Genomic DNA, 19,425 nt, shown 5'->3' with positions numbered 1-19,425 from the left:
TGACTTCTTTTTACACTTGCATGAAGGAAGGACGCTAACACGTTCCTAGAACTTCTACTGTACGTACGTACGTATGTACATCTTTGTTTCATTTCCCTAATATTTAAGTTTTTTTCTTAAATCATCTTTTTCCCACCAAAGTCATTTTGAACACAATCGTTCATATTTCAAGTTTATGCCACTAAAATATTGTGACATTATTTTTATATAATCATCACCTTTTTGTTAGATTGCAACTCATTCATTCATTGATTAATTTTCTACCGCTTTTCCTCACGAGGGTCGCGGGGGTGCTGGAGCCTATCCCAGCTGTCTTCGGGCGAGAGGCGGGGTACACCCTGGACTGGTCGCCAGCCAATCACAGGGCACATACAGACAAACAACCATTCACACTCACATTCATACCTATGGACAATTTGGAGTGGCCAATTAACCTAGCATGTTTTTGGAATGTGGGAGGAAACCAGATGCAGGGGGAGAACATGCAAACTCCACACAGAGATGGCCGAGGGTGGAATTGAACCCTGGTCTTCTAGCTGTGAGGTTTGCGCGCTAATCACCGCCCTAGATTGCAACTTTCTTCTCATAATGTTCATAAAAGTGGTCACTCTGGAGGCTCTTCATTGATTTTTTTATCTGATTTGATTTATTTAGCATAAATATGAGCAACTTTTAGCTAATGTTAGCTACTGTCGGAATAAATGGCTGTAAATGTTAGCAAGATTATTTGAAGTTAGCGTTGTTAGCATAACTCAGCCCGCAGTTGGATGATGCTAACATTACTGAGCATTCATTTCTCAAATGAAAGTACTTTAGCACACGCGATGTTTACCTGTGCACGTGTACGTGATAGCTTCCTGCCGGGGCGCAAAAATTGTCATTTTGTGGCCGCCAGTGGCTGTAAAGTCATCCAACGTAATGAAATGTAGAAGAAAGGCAGGCAATGGCACGCTAAATCAAACCTGGAGAAGATGTGAATAATTTAAGGCGCGGGAAGGCGAGGAGGAGGAGGAGGAGGGTGAAGGGTATCATTTAGCTTGACAGCGCTAGGTGCTAAAGTCATGGCCAGTAAATATGAAAAGAACTTTCTTCTCCCATCTGTTGCTTCTCGCAGGCTTTGGTTCCACTGCCGAAGATGACCTCCAACGTGACCTCTTCCACGCGTTCATCACCTTTCATGCTGTTAGCGCCGCATCGCTTCTTTTTACGCTTTTGTCACACTCCAGAACCTTCAAATGTGACCTCAAACGTCCCACCAAGCCACGGTTTGACCCTGGAACAGACCATCTCAATGAAGCAGTTGTGGAGTTAGCACACTTAGATCAGTTAGCATATTTAGCCTGGTTAGCATGTCTGCTTGATTTCAGTGTTCAGCATGAAGACTAAAATAAAGGAAATAGATTTCCTCATTGTCCCGCCCCCGTCTCAAACACGCACACACACACACACACACACACACACACTGCAACCACTCAAGTTTGTCCCTCCCCTTCCGCTGCGTATCCAAGATGGCGACTATCGGTGGTTATGATGGTCAGTGTCCATTTTGCTAAGTGCACAAGGATTGTCCACACTTCCACACTTAATGAAATACGAGCGAATGCAGTGCAGATGGTGAGTGTGCAGTGATGGACACTCTCAAGTATGCAGTGCACATAGTGCACTTGTTGAAGTAAGTGCACATACAGTAGTGTACTTATTGAAAGTTTGTGAATTGAGTTGTGGCGTCCAACAAGTATTAGTGTTCATTTTCATTTGAGCAGGAAGGAAGGAAGGAAGGAAGGAAAGGAGGAAGGAAGTGAGGAATTGCAGTGAAATGAAAGGATGCTAATAGTAATCCATAATCCTAATCCCACACACACACACACACACACACACACACAGCCAATGTGCTTGATTGAAATGTTGGAATGAAGACTTTGGAGTAAAACCAGGGTGGGGGGGTTCGGGGGGGGGGGGGTAAAAGACAGGAAGTTAGAGGAGGACATTAGTGTCTCCGTCCTGCTCTCATTTTCAAAGATCATTTTCATGTCTCGGTACGGGCGCGCACATGCACGTGCACGGCGAGACGTGAAAGCGGAATAATTAAAGTCGGCGTTTCATTTGCGGCAACACTTGAAATGAATTCCCGTAATGATCCACCCCCCCCCTTGCACCCCCCAACCTCGAAAAGACAAAATCCAATCAAACAATATCCTCCATGTGGGGCGCCGTGCACGTGCACGTGGCCAACAGGGCCGGCTAAGTGTGCGCGCGCACGAGGCAAAAGATGATGTGACTAAATGATGGCGAGGAAGGTCAATTGTCACATCAAAGCCTCTTCTGCGGGGGGGGGGGGGTGCACGTGGTCGCCATGGAGATGCTTTGATGGAAGACAATAAATGGAGGTTATTCCTCTCTCCTCCAAAATAACACCCCAGGACCATCTCTCTTCTCTCAGACCGGGCCCACATTGTTTGGAGTACCCCACCCCCGCCCCCCGCCATTGACCACTGAGGGGGGGGGGTAATCAGGCGTGAGCATGAGCGGCCGCGATGCTCGGCTGACCTCTGGATACTCGTTAGCGGACCTCGGAGGAAGCTGTCAAGTCTTCAAGGAGCTCAGTGACCGTGATGCCTTCAGGAGCACGTGTTAAATGGACTCATAAACACGGCGGGAACAATCCTTGCGTCTGTCAGTGCACTTCAATAAGTGCACTTACTTCCTTCTCTCCTTTTTGATGTTGCATACCAACCAATAAAATAGCAGCTTTCTTGTAATAATTCATCAAAAATGGGAAATTGTTTAAATGAAATAAAATTAAGAAAATTATTTTATTAAATACATAAAATTTAAGAAAATAATATACATTTGTAAATGTCAAAATAGTTACATAAATAAATAAATAAATTCAATTTGACCTAAAATGTTTGGTAGGTGTGCTATTATTTCATCATCTCCATTATATTAATAGTGACATTATTTTAATATTGTTTAAATTATTATTATTATTTAACATTATTAAAATATTATTTTCTAATAATTAAAAATTTTTTTTTACAAATATTTCAAATAAATGTCAAAAAACCATGCCATGATTTAATGTTGTCAATTATACAGACATTTAAAATGAGACATTTTATTCCCCAATTCCAGAACAAAGGAGTCCCACTGACAGCTTGTGCAAGCGGAAAAACGTGATGACGACCATAGAACCCAAACTTGTTGCCAAAGGTGGAAATGGTGACCAGATCCACCAAACAACCTGAAAGGGACTCGGTTCCTTCAGACTTCAGATCAGTGACCACTTTGCTTTTTCTTTGGCTTTTTTTTTTTTTTACAAAGAGGAAAGATGATGACCGTAGAACAGGAAGTAGAACCTATACTGTCGTGGCTCATTGTGATCTTAGGAAAGGCACAGCCGTCTGTCGTGGTTGCTCAGTACAAAATGGCTAATGTGAGAGGAATACAAGTCACAGAGCAAACACGGCGGTCGCAGCTTGACCCCGGAACGGACAAATTGTATTTCCGTAGCGTCCTGCGTGCCATCCCTGGAGGACACGCTCGCTGGTGCGCGCCGTGGCGCTGGCGCACGTGAGCCTTTCATGCGCGGCGTCAAGACAACAAAGTTGGAGCGCGGCTGCGTTTCAAATGCTAATGCGGCGCTAAAGTGATTAATAATTAACAATTACGGTCATGAGTGGATAAGTTGCGCTGGTAGTCTTCATTAGTCAATGGCGGCGCGTAAACAAAGATTTGACATTACCAATGCAAATGTGCGGCAGGAGAAAGTTGCTTTGCATCCGCTTTGTCGCCTCGTTATTCACGTCAACACGCCGACAGCCTTCTTCATCCAGGCGAGTCGGGAAGACTCACCAAAAGCCAAAGAAAAAGCATAAACACGGCCTTAAAAAGACACTCGGGAAAGTTTGGTCCCGAATGGGAAGTCTTTCAGCTAGAGTGGACGCTAGCACCCGCTACCAGCTAAGTCCCGCACTTCCTCTCCTTGACTCCTCCATCCTTGTCAGGTGACTCATTCCCTTCCGGTCGGTCGGCAGCAAAGATTCCCAAACGAGCGAGAGCGTTCACTCTTGCAATAAAAGCGCTCATTTGAATATTAATTACAAAACAAGGAAGTCATTTGACAATGCCGGCCGCCGCCAGCGTCGTATTAAACGCAAACGTGCGCCGAGGGCGCCACCAGTCAATATGTCTGCTCCCTCGCCCCCCCTTGACCCCCTCCTCCTCATTACATGAAGTGTGAATGTTAATTCTCCTGCTTTATTAGCAGGGAAACAAAGCAGAGGTTGCAGGCGCTTGCCGCTGCTGGACCGCCAGGGGGCGGGGCCTCGGTGGCGTGACGGCCTCACGTGACCTTCCTAATGATAGTTTCATCATTGCGGGGGTGGGGGGGGGTACTGTATGAGTGTTTGCACAGCAAATGATAAGAATATAGTGACAGCCTAGCTTGTTAATAAGCGCTAATCACTTCCTCTAATTTCATCTGGTTGCTATGGTAAACACCCTCTCACACACACGTGCACACACACACACACACGCACACATGCACACACACACGTGCACTTCAGCCGGGCGTGTGTTATTGTATTGAAAAGCATGCTAGCATTGATGAAGGCGAGCACACCAGCATGGGCGTATTTGTGTACGTTCATACAGTATATATAAGTTACGTATATACGCTATAATCTTATATAGCTTACACATGCTAACCATAAGCATGCAAGTCAAACGTTTACAGATATTTTTTCATTTAATAGCGCAAGAAATTGTTTCCAGATGTTTGAGCAATACTGTAGCTAACACAGACACATATTCTCCCCAATGAAAGCTAAATGCATGCATGCTAACATTGTAGCATCTATATGCTAACATCATAGCATGACTGTAATGATTCTATAATTTATGCATGCTAACATTCTAGTATGAATTTGATGATGCTATAACCTACACATGCTAACATCGTTTCATCCATGTGCTAACATTATAGCTTCATCCATGTGCTAACATTCTAGTATGAATGTGATGATGCTATAATGTACTGTATACATGCTAGCATTGTACAATCCATATGCTAACATTCTAGTATGACTATAATGATGCTATCATGTATCTACAATGTATACATGCTAATAGTGTAGCATCCAAATGATAGCATTACAGTATGAATGTGATGATGCTATAATGTACTGCATACATGCTAACATTGTAGGATTCATATGCTAACATTCTCGTATGAATATGATGACATTACAGGCGTAGCTTAAATGCCAACAGTTTAACATCGCAATGCTAACATTATAGCATGAAAATGATGTGCGCTACGTGCCATGCTAACATTATTGTATGAATATGATAATGTTATAACGTATTCATGCCAGCAATGTGAAATGTTATGGTGTGCTAATGCTAATGTTGTAACATACCTCCTACATGCCAACATTGTAGCATTCATATGCTAACATGTTAGTATGAATATGGTGATTTAAAAAAATACAGTACACGCCAACCATATAGCATCCATTTTATACATGATGTATATTTTTACTGTACAAATACTGTATAGCATTACAGTAGGACAATGATGATGTCATACTGTAGCCATGCTAACTGTATGAAACTGTCCCGGCCTATGAAGTACTGATGCAGTATTTGGATAAAGAGGACATGAATGAATTGACAGAGTGAAGATGCTTTCAAGTGTCTTAAGGATACGGAGTGACGCGGGGTGACTGTTTTGTCTTCCAGGCGCCGCAGCGGCACGCCGGGGTCGTCGCCCGCGCCGAGCTTTATCTCTGCGGCGTGTGATTACGTTTGACAAAGCTCAAGTAAAAGTGCGGCTAATCCGGCGCGGAGGAGAAAGCGGATGAGCGAGCGCCACAATGGCGCAGTTCAGTCAGTCAGCGAGGCCTTTGAGCGCCGAAACTCCTGACGTGTCGCTCGTGTTGCTGATTTCACCGCCGATAGGCCGACTGGAAGCGCCGTCTTTTATTCTCCAAACGCCGACACAATGCGCCGCTTTCTTTTTCCCGACTTGACTCCGTTGTTAGCGTCAGCCTGAGTTCTTCAACGGCGCCGCTTTGACGGTCGAAAGGTCTTTAACGGGAATCTCTGCCGGGCGTCTCATCAATTCACCCACACTTTGCTCCTCGCGTTGGGAAGAAGTTTAGGTGTCATACGGGTGTCCAAAGTGCGGCCCCCAGGCCAAGACTTGGCCAAGAATAAATTCAAATCAGTTGTATTCTAATCAGAGAAAATCAAATGACAACACAACATTTCCAAAGATGACTGAAGAAGAAAGTTGAAATATTTACAAAATAAAAAAAGATGTGATGATGTGTAGTATTCCATCCTGGTCACTAGGTGTCAGTCATGTTACGTTGATGAGACAATAGCCACCACAGGAAGCATTACAGGTACAACAAGGAAGTCTCACAAAGTGGGAGTTTATATCATGTCTGATTTATGTCCGCTATATTGGAATGTCAAGGTGACTATAGGGTTGTTATTCCATGTGTAGAGGGCTCTAATCATGTTAAAGGCTATTAGAAGGTGCTAAACGGGTTTCTATGTGTAATTGCAATGTGTGATGTGTAATGGCTACTATCATCCATCCATCATCCATCCATCCATCATCCAGCCATCATCCATCCATCCGTCCATCCATCATCCATCCATCCATCGTCCATCCATCCATCCATCCATCCATCCATCCGTCCATCCATCAGTCCATCCATCATCCATCATCCATCATCCGTCATCCGTCCATCCATCGTCCATCCATCATCCATCCATCCATCGTCCATCCATCCATTGTGCATCCATCCATCATCCATCCATCCGTCCATCCATCATCCATCCATCATCCATCCGTCCATCCATCATCCATCCATCCGTCCATCCATCCATCCATCATCCGTCCATCCGTCCATCCATCATCCATCCGTCCGTCCATCTATCATCCGTCCATCCATCTATCATCCGTCCATCCATCATCCATCAATCATCCGTCCATCCATCATCCATCCATCCTTCCATCCTTCCATCCTTCCATCCTTCCATCCTTCCATCCTTCCATCCTTCCATCCTTCCATCCTTCCATCCTTCCATCCATCATCCATCCATCCAGCCATCCAGCCATCCAGCCATCATCTGTCCATCCATCAATCCGTCCATCCAGCCATCATCCGTCCATCCATCATCCATCCATCTGTCCATCCATCATCCATCCATCCGTCCATCCATCATCCATCCATCATCCATCCATCCATCCATCCATCCATCCATCCATCCATCCATGTATCAATCCATCTATCTATGTATCCATCATCCATCCATCCATCCATCCATCATCCATCTTCTTTGGTGTTGTGGTGTGTGATGGGGCTGTGCTGGAGCCTATCCCAGCTGAGTTAGGGGATGTCCTGGTGGTAGGAATAGTAGAGTATTCCATTAGGTTGCTATGGATGTTTGTGGCCATGCCCCCCCCCCCCCCCATGCATGGAGGAAAAGATGATCTGTTGAAGAGAAAAAAGTCAATAAAAGACATTTGTGATGTCATTTGCATATTGATAGAAGTCAGTATAGCACATGACCCACAAGGTCACCTGGGGGGGAGGGTGTGGGTTGGGGGGGGGGGGGTTCATAATTAAAGCAGAAATAAAAAGCAAAGCTTGTTAGCGTTGAAGGAGAAAGAGTGTTTTTGTGGCGTATATATATAAAATATGTAAATGTGACAGTCAGACGCGAGCTGGAAGATGACAGCTGAATTATAGCCGCCGCACAATCCATCACTTCCTCTTTCTTTCTTTTTTACGCCTTTAAGAGGCCACAAAGGCCTTTAATCACCCTCCCAAGGTTGTTGGCGTTAGCATTGTGCTGCTTTAATAGTTTCCGCTGTGCCATTAATGACACATTCCGATGTAAATATCACACACATACACACACACACACACATGCACGGCGTTCACATCACATCATCCCTGCAACCGATTTTACTTTGCAGGTTGTGCCGTAAAAAAGCACAGACCACTGATACATGCACACGGGAGCGCTCGTGTGTGCGAGTGTGTGTTTGTGCGCATGTGTGTGTGTGTGTGTGTGGGAGGTCTTTGTCATGAAGTCCTACCTTTTTAGGAAAGTGAAAGTGTAGCGTTAGTCTTTATTGTCCATGGGACATTTCTTTAGGTACACCAGCGATGATCAACTCCAGTCTGCACGTCAGGCAACCACCCCCCCACTATAAAGCACCGCCAACCGTAAAACCACCCCCAGCCCGACCCAGCCTAGCATGCACACGCGAGGCTCCCATTGGCTGTCATGAAAGATCAATTGTGTTCTTGGATGCTGATTGATTTCCTACGTGAGCTTGACTTTGCTTTGAGGAGCATCATCTCATCATCTCATCCTCTCAACTCATCTTATCATCCCACTCATCATCTCATCTCATCATCTTGTCTCATCTCATCGTCTTGTCTCATCTCATCATGTCTCATCTCATCATCTTGTCTCATCTCATCATCCCATCTCATATCATCTCATCATCTCATCATTTTATCATCTTGTCTCATCTCATCATCTCGTCTCATCTCATCATCTCGTCTCATCTCATCATCTTGTCTCGTCTCATCATCCCATCTCACCATCTCATCATATCATCTCATCTCATCATTTCATCATCGTGCCCCATCTCATCATCTTGTCTCTTCTCATCATCTCGTCTCATCTCATCATCCCATCTCATTATCTCGTCTCATCTCATCATCTCATCTCATCATATCATCTTTTCTCATCTCATCATCTTGTCTCATCTCATCTTCTCATCTCATCATCTTGTCTCATCTCATCATCTCATCATCTCATCATCTCATCCTCTCATCCTCTCATCCTCTCATCCTCTCATCCTCTCATCTCATCATCTCATCATCTCATCATCTTGTCTCATCTCATCATCTCATCATCTCATCATCTTGTCTCATCTCATCCTCTCATCATCTTGTCTCATCTCATCCTCTCATCCTCTCATCCTCTCATCCTCTCATCCTCTCATCCTCTCATCCTCTCATCTCATCATCTCATCATCTTGTCTCATCTCACCATCCCATCATCTCATTATCTCATTATCTCGTCTCATCTCATCATCCCATCTCATCATCTCATCATCTCATCATCTCATCATCTCATTATCTCATTATCTCATCATCTCGTCTCATCTCATCTCATCATTGCATCATCAAATGTACTTTTAGAATCCATCCATCCGTCCATAGATAGATCGATAGATAGATGGATGGATGGATGGATGGATAGATAGATAGAAGCGTCGGCCATTGTCATCATCCATCTCTAAGTTGAGAAAGACGGCGGTCTTCCCTCCTCCATGGAGCGTATGAGCGCGACGTGCGGCAACGTGCCGCTAAGATAATCACCCCCCCCCCCAAAAAAAGCAAGCATAAATATCTGGGATGCATTTGAGCGTGATTTTCATTACGCTCACATTCCTCACGCGTCGTCATTCCTGAGGGCTGTGGGCCGGAACATTTGCTTTCTTAGTGGAGGAGAACAATCTCATTTGCTGCCAAACAAACAAGAAAAAGATGGGACAAAAGCTCACAATGCCGACCCCCCCCGACCCCCCCGACTCACCCCGCCCTCCTCTCCTTTTCATTTACCATGCAAAGTGTAAAAAAACACACACGCAAAACATCCATTCCACCCTACGCCACTGCTGGAGGTGCCGCCATTCACACGCAGGTGACGCACACGCACCTGCACACGCACACACGATGGCGGCGCCCTCGGGACCGCACACATCGCCATGATGCGTGGAAAAAGAAGAAAGTGGGAATAAAGACACGCTCGGCACACGTGTCCGACAAGACACGCCCCCTCACCGCATCATATATATCATATCATATCATATATATCATATCATATCATCATAGTACATTATACATTATATAGTATAGTATAGTATATTATACATACAGTACATATAGTACATTGTTATTGGCCCTCGGCTTCCTAAACACAACATGTCAGTCACGTATGTGCACTTAAAAGACTAAGTGTACTTAGTGGAAGTACATAAGTGGAAGTATGCAAGTGGAAGTACACAAGTGGAAGTACTTAGTGGAAGTACAGAAGTGGAAGTACGCAAGTGGAAGTACACAAGTGGAACAACACAAGTGCAAGTATGCAAGTGGAAGTACTTAGAGAAAGTACACAAGTGGAAGTACTTATAGGAAGTACTTTGTGGAAGTACTTTGAGGCAGTACATTGCAGAAGTACTTATTGGAAGTACACAAGTTGAAGTACTTAAGAGGAAGTATATAGTGGAAGTAGATGGTGGAAGTACTTATAGGAAGTACTTTGTGGAAGTACTTTCAGGCAGTACATTGCATAAGTACTTATTGGAAGTACACAAGTTGAAGTACTTAAGAGGAAGTATATAGTGGAAGTAGATGGTGGAAGTACATAGAGGAAGTACTTATTGGAAGTACACAAGTTGAAGTACTTAAGAGGAAGTATATAGTGGAAGTAGATGGTGGAAGTACATAGAGGAAGTACTTATTGGAAGTACACAAGTTGAAGTACTTAGAGGAAGTACATGGTAGAAGTACGGCAGTCAGCCCCCCCCCCCCACCACGTGGCCAAGATGCGTACTCCGTGTTTGGAGCGAGTACCAAGGGCGGAAAGTGAAAAGAGGAAGTACGCGAGCGCGGGAGTCGTTGGTGCAGGATTTGAACGTGACCTTTAAGGCGCTGAGCCGGGTGGCCGCGCTGATCCCAACGTGCGGCGCTCCGGGTTCCCGCGCGGCTGGCGTGCGTTCCCCGCGTGCGCCGGCTTCAGATGGAACGGCGTCCAACTCGGGCGGTGGCCCTCGGCCACATGGAGTCGTACGGCGGCGTCTCTCTTATCGGCGGCGCCAGCGCGGTAAGCTCGGATTAGCATCTCCATGTGGCGAGGCCGGACGTCACGGCGGACGCAACATTTGCGCCTGTTCGCCACCCGGCCAAAGGCGGACTTTTTTGGTGGTCCGAGGAGGAGAACCTCAGGAAAGACGAGAAGCTGAGCTGCCTGCGATTGGACGGCTTCCTTTGAAATAAGCGAGGCAATCCCCTTGGCCCGGGATCCTATTCTCGTTACGTCGCCGGTGCCAGCGACACGGGCCGCGCCGGCCAAGTTGACAAAAGAAGATCCGCGTCGGAAAATCCGGCTAATCCGTGATTGAAAGTTCATGTGTTGGCTCCCGCCTTTAAGCTCTGGCGCTTCCTCCCCAGGAAAAGCAAAAGGCAAGACGGAGATCTTTGTCCTTCCCTGGTGGACTCAGGTAGACGTCCTGGGTCGGGACCGGCCCGGTCTGCTGTCCACCCCCCCCCCCCCCCCCCCCCCCCCCCCCCCCCGTGTGGAAGGCCGCTTCCTCCATGAGCCGCGACAACGGCGATGGCGGCGATGGTGATGGCACAGATGGCGGGCCAGCTTGCCTTCAGGGGAAGGCCTCCACAGCTTCAACTTGCCTTCCTTCATCTCCAACTCTTTGGCCGCCGCCTGGCGAGCGTTTATCTCGCCGTGCACCCCGTGTGCACCGAGGGAGGGGAGGGGCGGCGGATCAAACCATCCAGGGCCGCCATCTTTCAAGCGGACATTCAAGCCAGCGGCGGCGCTGGGAATCTTCTGGAGGCGTATCTCCTCGACGACACGAGCACCCGACGCTCCCGAGTGGGCGTCAACGACGTGCCGCTCATGGCCCCATCGCCGCCCACCACCTGCCCCCACCGCCATTGCAACCACAATGGGCTTATCAAATAAATGATATTGTATTTAAATCATTTAAAAAGTCTTGTAAAAAGTAAAAATAAGGTTAAAAAACTTTCAATTCAATTGAAAATATTCTATTCATATTTATTTATATTTAAATAATATTAAAATATTTTTCTTTTTAATAATGAATACATTATATTTAATTTAAATAATGTTTGTTGATGAAATAACATAATTGAAAAGGAAAATATAAGTAATAATTAAATGAGTTATTCTTCATATATTATACTTTTCTTTTTCTATAAAATTTTAAAAATTAAAGTAAAAATAAAAAGTAAAGTAAAGTAAAGTAAAATAAAAAGTAAAATATAGTAAAAAGTAAAAAAAAGTAAAAATAGCAAGATGGAATAGCAGATAAATGTTTTTTTTTACATTTTAATTCAATGTATTCATTCATAACAATATATTTGAAAAACATTTCATTATTTTAAATGTTCAAAAAATAAAAATCAATACAAAATAATAAGATCAAATAAGAACACATACAAAGTTGCAAATGAATATACGTAATTATGCTAAATTGACAATAATGAGGGAATTTATTGGAGGGAAAAGCGAAGGGAAAAGTTTAAAGCTAAAAGAGCTAAAAGGAGTGAAGACAACAATGGATGATGCATTTAAGGAGCCGCATTGTCGGCAAACAAATATCTCATGTGTTTCATTACAGGATGAAGCTTTTCATGTGCTGCATGGCCTCCTTCAGACAGGAAGTGAGGGGGCGTGGCCAGTGTTTGCACACAGGTGGAAGCAGTCAAGATGGACAGGAAGTGGAGACTTTCTAACGCACAAAGAAGAAGTAGAAGACTTTTGGTGTTTGTTTTCTTTTTGGTGTTTTTGCCGAGTTCAAATGCAGCAGGAGCAACGCGTGTTGGAGGAGGAGATGACCTGGGCACATGTGGACCGTACCAAGGACCGTCTGGAAAGAATCCACCAGGTTAGTAGGCCTTGATAGATCATTTGGCTTGGAGTACTAATGTACTCATTGGTACTCAAATGTACTCACATGTACTCGTATGTACTGATGTGTAGCAATATGTACCCGTATGTATTCATATCAGCCTTCAGCCTTGGGGTGATTGAGAGGGAGTGTTAGCTTGTGAGCTAGCAACAGGAACTAGCAACTAAGTGAGGAGAAGCACGTCCTCCATTTTGGATTCCAAGGCCCAGACCGTCATGGCTGCCGAGACTGTAGTTACGATACGATATGATACAAAAATCCTAAAAAATTCTAAAAATCATATCAATTCATTCTTATTTTTCTTCACAATTTTGCTGTTTTTAAAGAAAAATCAAAAATATTTCAATGTTCTTAAATAATCAACACAAATTTTCTTTTCATAATATTATGACTATTGAAATAATATTAGAATTTTTCCAAAACCATATTTTACAATTTTTTTCTCATATTAATTAAAAAATACCATGTATTTTTCTGGAATATTTCAACTCTATGCTATTATTTTTCATCATAATATTGCAAGTTTATTCTCATAGAATTACTAAAACTTTTTCATTGGAATACAACTTTTTATTTGGACTTTATTCTCATAAAATTGTGTTTTTTTTTCCTATATCTGCTGTCTTTTGGCCATCTCCTTGAACTTTCTTCTTGTCATAATTATGACTTTATTTTCATAATATTTTTGACAAGAATATTTCCTAAAACCTAATTTTCCAACGTTACAAAATTAGTCATGTTTTTTTGTTTCTCATAATTCATTCATTTTCTACCGCTTATTCTCATGAGGGTCGCGGGGTGGGGGAGGTGGGGGGGTGCTGGAGCCTATTCCAGCTGTCTTCCACCATACAGCCCTCGTGTAATAATGTAAAAAAACTGTAAAAAAACAAAAAATATATATATTTTTGGACTTTGTCAATATTTGGACTTTATTCTGGTCAAATTGCAGCTGTTTTTCCCCATTTTGACATAATTTAATTTTTAAAAATATAAATTTGACTTTATGCCACTAAAAGGATTTTCTGTTGTGTATTCTGGTAAAATGTCCATGTTTGTAGAATATTCTATCCATGTTGTACTTTTGGAGTATGTGGCGTGCCATAAAAAGCGGACTTGCAATGGCGATGTCCAATGACAGACTGTCCATCATTTTCGGGCGTGGACAGGCGAGCGTCTTTCATGTTGTTTTCACCTCTAAGCGGTCACTTGTCACTTCCTGAAGGAACCGGGACACACCCGGGCCGTCTGCGGCATCATGCGAGCACTTCTCCTTTTGTCAGCGGCGCCCGTGCGAAGGAAGGAAGGAAGGCGTGGCGGCGCAGGCGGGCGTATCCAGGCTCGTCCTGCGTCGTCTGCGCTTTGGCGGCTAATGAGGCGCTGATGAAAGTTTAATCAAAGCAGAACGCTGACAATCAAGGACAATTTCTTCCTGTTTATCGCCGACGACAAAGGGAGTGTTAGCAAAGTGTCACGACGGCAGCGAACACGGGTTTTTTCGGAGAAGTTGATAGCGTGCGGCTTTTAGCGCCCGGCGAGGAAGCTTCTCAGGTGAGCGGGAGATTGTCGGGGCGTAAAAAAAAAAGAAAAGAGGAAAAAAAAAAGAGAAAGCGTGCAAAGTGCAGCGTCTCATTAATATTACAGAGACTATTCTTTGACTTCATTTCGTTTCATTTCTCCGTCTGAGTGGGGACAAACGTTGCAGGAGGGAGGAATTAAGGTGTGCAAATCACATTTTAGGCTTCAGTGTACAAAGAACCACGGAATTGTTTTAACCTTCTCCTCTCCTCTGCCGCATGAATATGCGCGCGCATAAATATATGTATATGCACACCAGCCTTTTATCCCGATGAATTATTTTCATGTTTACCTCCTTCTGTCGGCACTGAGATTTATTTCAATAATTCAGAAGTTGATTAAGTGCGCCGCCACACTTGCCGTCGTGTCACGTCTCTCCGCCGCGCTGCACTAAAACTCTCCCTTTTTTAATTGCAAAAAGGCTAATAACCTAGCATTGCGGCTAGTTAGCGCCGCAGCATGAAATAGCATAGATAACGCCGCCAAAGTCGGATTTGGAAACTGTCCTTTCTCGGCGGACGGCACAGAAATCATCTGTTCCTGTGTCAAACTCTGCCATTTGTGAGGCCTGCAGTTTGCCGATATGCAGCCATGCCTGTTATGCTACATATGGTTTACATACGTATATGTGTATATATATATGTATATAGCAACATCAGATGTCAACTTATGTGACAGTAAACACATCATCTTAGTGCCACAAAGCATGCTGGGAAGCCAGGAGTGTTCTCAAATGCTACTATGCATTGTCCAGACGTTCCATTCTAGATGCCTGGTTGTTGGGATCAGCCATTCCAGGTAAAGGATTCTTGTAGACCAGGGGTCTCAAACTCAATTTACCTGGGGGCCACTGGAGCTAGGGTCTGGGCAAGGCTGGGCCGCATCAAGTTTTCCAAAAAAAAAAATGCAGAAACCAGAAAAATATCCAAACTTTTTCAGTGCTTTGGTTCTAATTTTCTACAAGAAAAGCTCTGATAAAACATTCCACTGTTCTCAAATATCTTAATTTTTATTTTTCTGCACAAAATAAGATGAAAAATAAATAAACAAATCAAGAATAAAGAAAATCAATCAGTAATAAATAAATATAATAATAATAAAACGGCAAATAATAAAAACTTAAGAAACCACATATAGTTGGTGGGTAGACAAATTATTTTTTTCAGATTAAAATGAACAAAGCATTATTAGAGCCCTGTAGACATGACAAAACACGACTATAGTCACATTTATACTTTTTTTTTATTTACAACATATTGCGCAACTGCAGCATCTTGAGACACATGCTAACTCGCAAACTAGAGAGCTAGCGACCTAAACGGTAGCCTTCAAGTTATTTCCTTTAAACATAAATAGCCAAAAACTTACCACTTCCACACAGACAGGGAGGATAACTATTAAGTTATTTAACCTTTAACATGAACATTAATCAAACGTAATAATTTTTTCTGGGTACATGATACCATACAGCATCCATATCAAACTTGCGCGGGCCGCACTAACATTAAACTTTCATATCAAGGCGGGGGCCTCGAACTAGTGTCCTGCGGGCCACATTTGAGACCCCTGGTCTAGATGACCCAAGTCTGGGCCGGGCTGCCGTCTGCTTCTTCTGGTCACGTTGGTCCAAAGTGGAGGCGGAGTTTTGGCGATGGGGAATCTTGTGTGTTTTGTGTTGATTGGGCTTCTGCTCTGAGATGATGAGATAGGAGGAGACGCCATCAGGAGCAAACTGGGGGGGGGGGGGAGAGCATCAAAAAGGCCGAAAGCAGCAAAACGAGAAGTCATTATCCCTGCAATCCAAGCCTGGCGCCCTTCTGGGGTCTTGCTTTTGACACCACTCTGTTTCTGTGTGTGTGTTTTGACTTATTGATGACACTTTACAAGTTCCTCGGGGGGGGGGGGGGGGGGGGGGGGCGCGCGCGCTAACGTCTAATTTAAAGAATGTCCTCTCGCCTCTCAGGCCTGTCACACGACGTTCTCTAGCGTTGGTCGGCGTCTTCTCTGGGAACGAGGCAGCAGGAGGCAGCAGAAGGCTGATTGGCGGCACTTTGGGGGCGGGGGGGTCAGGAAACAGGCGTGCACGCGGCCAGGTGACTAGCGGCATGTTGCGGTTGTAGGAGGAGAAGACGAAAGCCACCGTGAATGTTTTATGGCCAAACAATGTGACACAAAGTCATATTCATCTCCCGTGAATCCAATATTCCTTTCGGAATGCTGCGAGTCGCCATCTATTATATCTTCCATTGTGTTCCCATCTGCCCTTTTTGGCCGGCTAAATGATGTGCATTAGAAGGTAAATGGGCTAATGCCCGTCCGTATTTAGCCGGCCACACGCCGCCAATATCTGGGCCGTTTCTAGAAGTAATTGGTAATTATACTGCTCGTTTAGGCAATCACTGTCCAGCCCGGATTCATGTCATTCTTAAAAATAACTAGCTCTTAACCTTTGACACCGCCCGACGCTAAGTGTTCATCAGCGGCGACGCGCTCATTCGTTACTTTACACACACACGCACACACACACACACACACACACACCATGATGTGACTAGAGAGGAATATCCCACCTCCGACCCCATTAGTTCCCTGCCATAAACACACAGATCCAGCACACACAGACCTTTTTAGCTCTAGATCAGGGTTCTCAAACACGCGGCCCGCGGGCCAAATGTGGCCCGCAGGACACTAATTTGAGGCCCCCGCCTTGATATGAAAGTTTAATGTTAGTGCGGCCCGCGCAAGTTTGATATGGATGCTGTATGGTATCATGTACCCAGAAAAAATGTGATTAATGTTCATGTTAAAGGTTAAATAACTGTTAATAGTTATCCTCCCTATCCGTGTGGAAGTGGTAAGTTTTTGGCTATTTAAGTTTAAAGGAAATAACTTGAAGGCTACCGTTTAGGTCGCTAGCTCTCTAGTTTGCGAGTTAGCATGTGTCTCAAGACCCTGCAGTTGCGCAATATGTATAAATAAAAAATAATAATAATAATAATTAAAAATAATAATAAATAAAAAAAGTATAAATGTGACTATAGTCGTGTTTTGTCATGTCTACAGGGCTCTAATAATGCTTTGTTCATTTTAATCTGAAAAAAATAATTTGTCTACCCACCAACTATATGTGGTTTCTTAAGTTTTTATTATTATTATTATTATTATAATCATTTTTATATTATTTATTACTGATTGATTTTCTTTATTCTTGATTTGTTTATTTATTTTTCATCTTATTTTGTGTAGAAAAATAAAAAGTAAGATATTTGAGAACAGTGGAATGTTTTATCAGAGCTTTTCTTGTAGAAAATTGGAACCAAAGCAAAGTTTTTTTAAATTTTTATTGATTATTATTATTTTTTGTGGAAAACCTGATGCGGCCCAGTCTCACCCAGACCCTAGCTCCAGTGGCCCCCAAGTAAATTGAGTTTGAGACCCCTGATCTAGATGTACATACAGTAGACGCACGTCATAGAAGTGTTGGCATGCCCCCCCCACCTGCCCCCCCCAAGCGTGAAGTCATCTTTCATTTCACAGCAAGCATCAGTCATTGCTTCTTTCCATGAATAATAAGCTTCCATCAGCCTGCTGATATTTGCATTAAAATATACCCCCCCTCCCCCTCCCATTTACCCTTCCCTCCCCTGCATCATCATCATCATCATCATCACCAGATGCAGAGAGAGAGAGAGTGAGAGAGAGAAAGGCATCATTGTTTTGCTGTAGCTTGGCCTCAACAGCGTATCAGCAATTTTACAGTAATAAGCGAGCGGCGCTTTTCATAAATTCTTCATATCCTTCATGAATATTTCATGGGCGGGGGGCCACTGACCACAGTCATGATAAATACACTCAAAGACGCCACTAAATAAACGCCTCTTACGATAGTCTACACTGGAAGGGGCGCTGGGAAAGCGTTGAGAGCGGGACACGGGGAAAGAAGGAAGAGGCAGACCTCGCTACTCGCTATGGGCAGAACGAGTGGCGGGGCTCCTTGTATCACCCGCTCCTTGTAATGCCCGCCCCCTTGTACCGGGATCTCCTTGTCACTTTCCACCTTCCAATGTCTCGTGTTTGGTGTTCTCCTGCTAAGTCCAAAGTGTGAAGGATACCAGGCCTTTGAAGATGGTTCTTCTCTGGCAGATGGCGTCTGATGGTTACCAGTACCAACCCTCCTTTGGACCCAGGATGGTCCCGTGTCTTGAGGGACTCATTTCTTGACATTTTAGTTCCGTGTACCTGCGTCCAAGCTCAGTAACCACGGCCTCGCTTTACGCAACTCAAGTGCGAAGGAGAGAAAGCTTCTTCGCCTTTGCCATCATGGCGGCGTGAACACCAAATCACATCGGAATGGCCGTGCTGACTTCACTGCTTCTTACGTTGCCCCACTTTCCTCTTTTCGCCTTTTCGCCGTCAGTCAACGGTTTTTCCAAATGCGGATTTGATTGGGTCTCTGCAACGACGCCCCAAAAAAGTCCCCACCACCCCCCCAAACCCCCCCGGCCTACGGGAGCGGCGTTGCCTTTGCAAAGTCATGTCCGTTGCCGTCCGTTTTGAAAGGGATTAGCGTATTCCTGGCGGGCGCTTTCTTTAGCGAGCGCTGGCACTACATGCAAAGCAAATCCGGGGGGTGGGGGGGGGGGGCTGGGATTCACATTGTAATGCCACTGATAGCTGCGGGAAAAGCAAAATAAAAATAAATAAAAACACTCCACAAAGCTTGCCCTCTCTGAGCTGGAACATTATCCCGGCACCCCCGCCCCCCCACCCCCTCTTCCCGTGCGGCCCCTGCCGGAGTGTCAGGATTGAGGAAAGAAGGACGCGTATTTTTAAGAGGTTTGTCATCTCCCGCCAAAGCAGTTTTAGCATCATTGTCGTCTTCCTCGCCATCGGCTGCTGCCTTTTTTTTTTTGTTTGCCGTCTTTATCTGGTAACAATACCTGCCGCCTTTCACTGCTGCAGCACTTCTTTTATTTACACCCCCCCCAACCCCCCCAACCCCTTTCTTTAGTAGGAGGCGTCATCACTTTCTGTTGTCAGCGCTATTGAATAGTTAATGCCTTCTTGTGCCG

The 19,425-nt window shown here is 44.5% G+C and overlaps 1 protein-coding gene across 1 annotated transcript in view; it reads left to right on the top strand.

The window, feature by feature from the left end:
* znf536 (zinc finger protein 536) overlaps positions 1 to 19,425 on the top strand; it is a 290,819-nt gene that overhangs the window by 34,744 nt on the left and 236,650 nt on the right. Inside the window, exon 2 of the mRNA XM_058078806.1 lies at positions 12,488 to 12,754. The gene's annotated coding sequence lies outside the window, so the exon portion shown is untranslated. The remainder of the gene's footprint in view (positions 1 to 12,487; positions 12,755 to 19,425) is intronic.

Source organism: Doryrhamphus excisus, chromosome 7 (genome assembly GCF_030265055.1).
Source record: "Doryrhamphus excisus isolate RoL2022-K1 chromosome 7, RoL_Dexc_1.0, whole genome shotgun sequence".
NCBI classification, from domain to species: domain Eukaryota; kingdom Metazoa; phylum Chordata; class Actinopteri; order Syngnathiformes; family Syngnathidae; genus Doryrhamphus; species Doryrhamphus excisus.
This window is presented reverse-complemented; position numbering and strand designations above follow the sequence as displayed.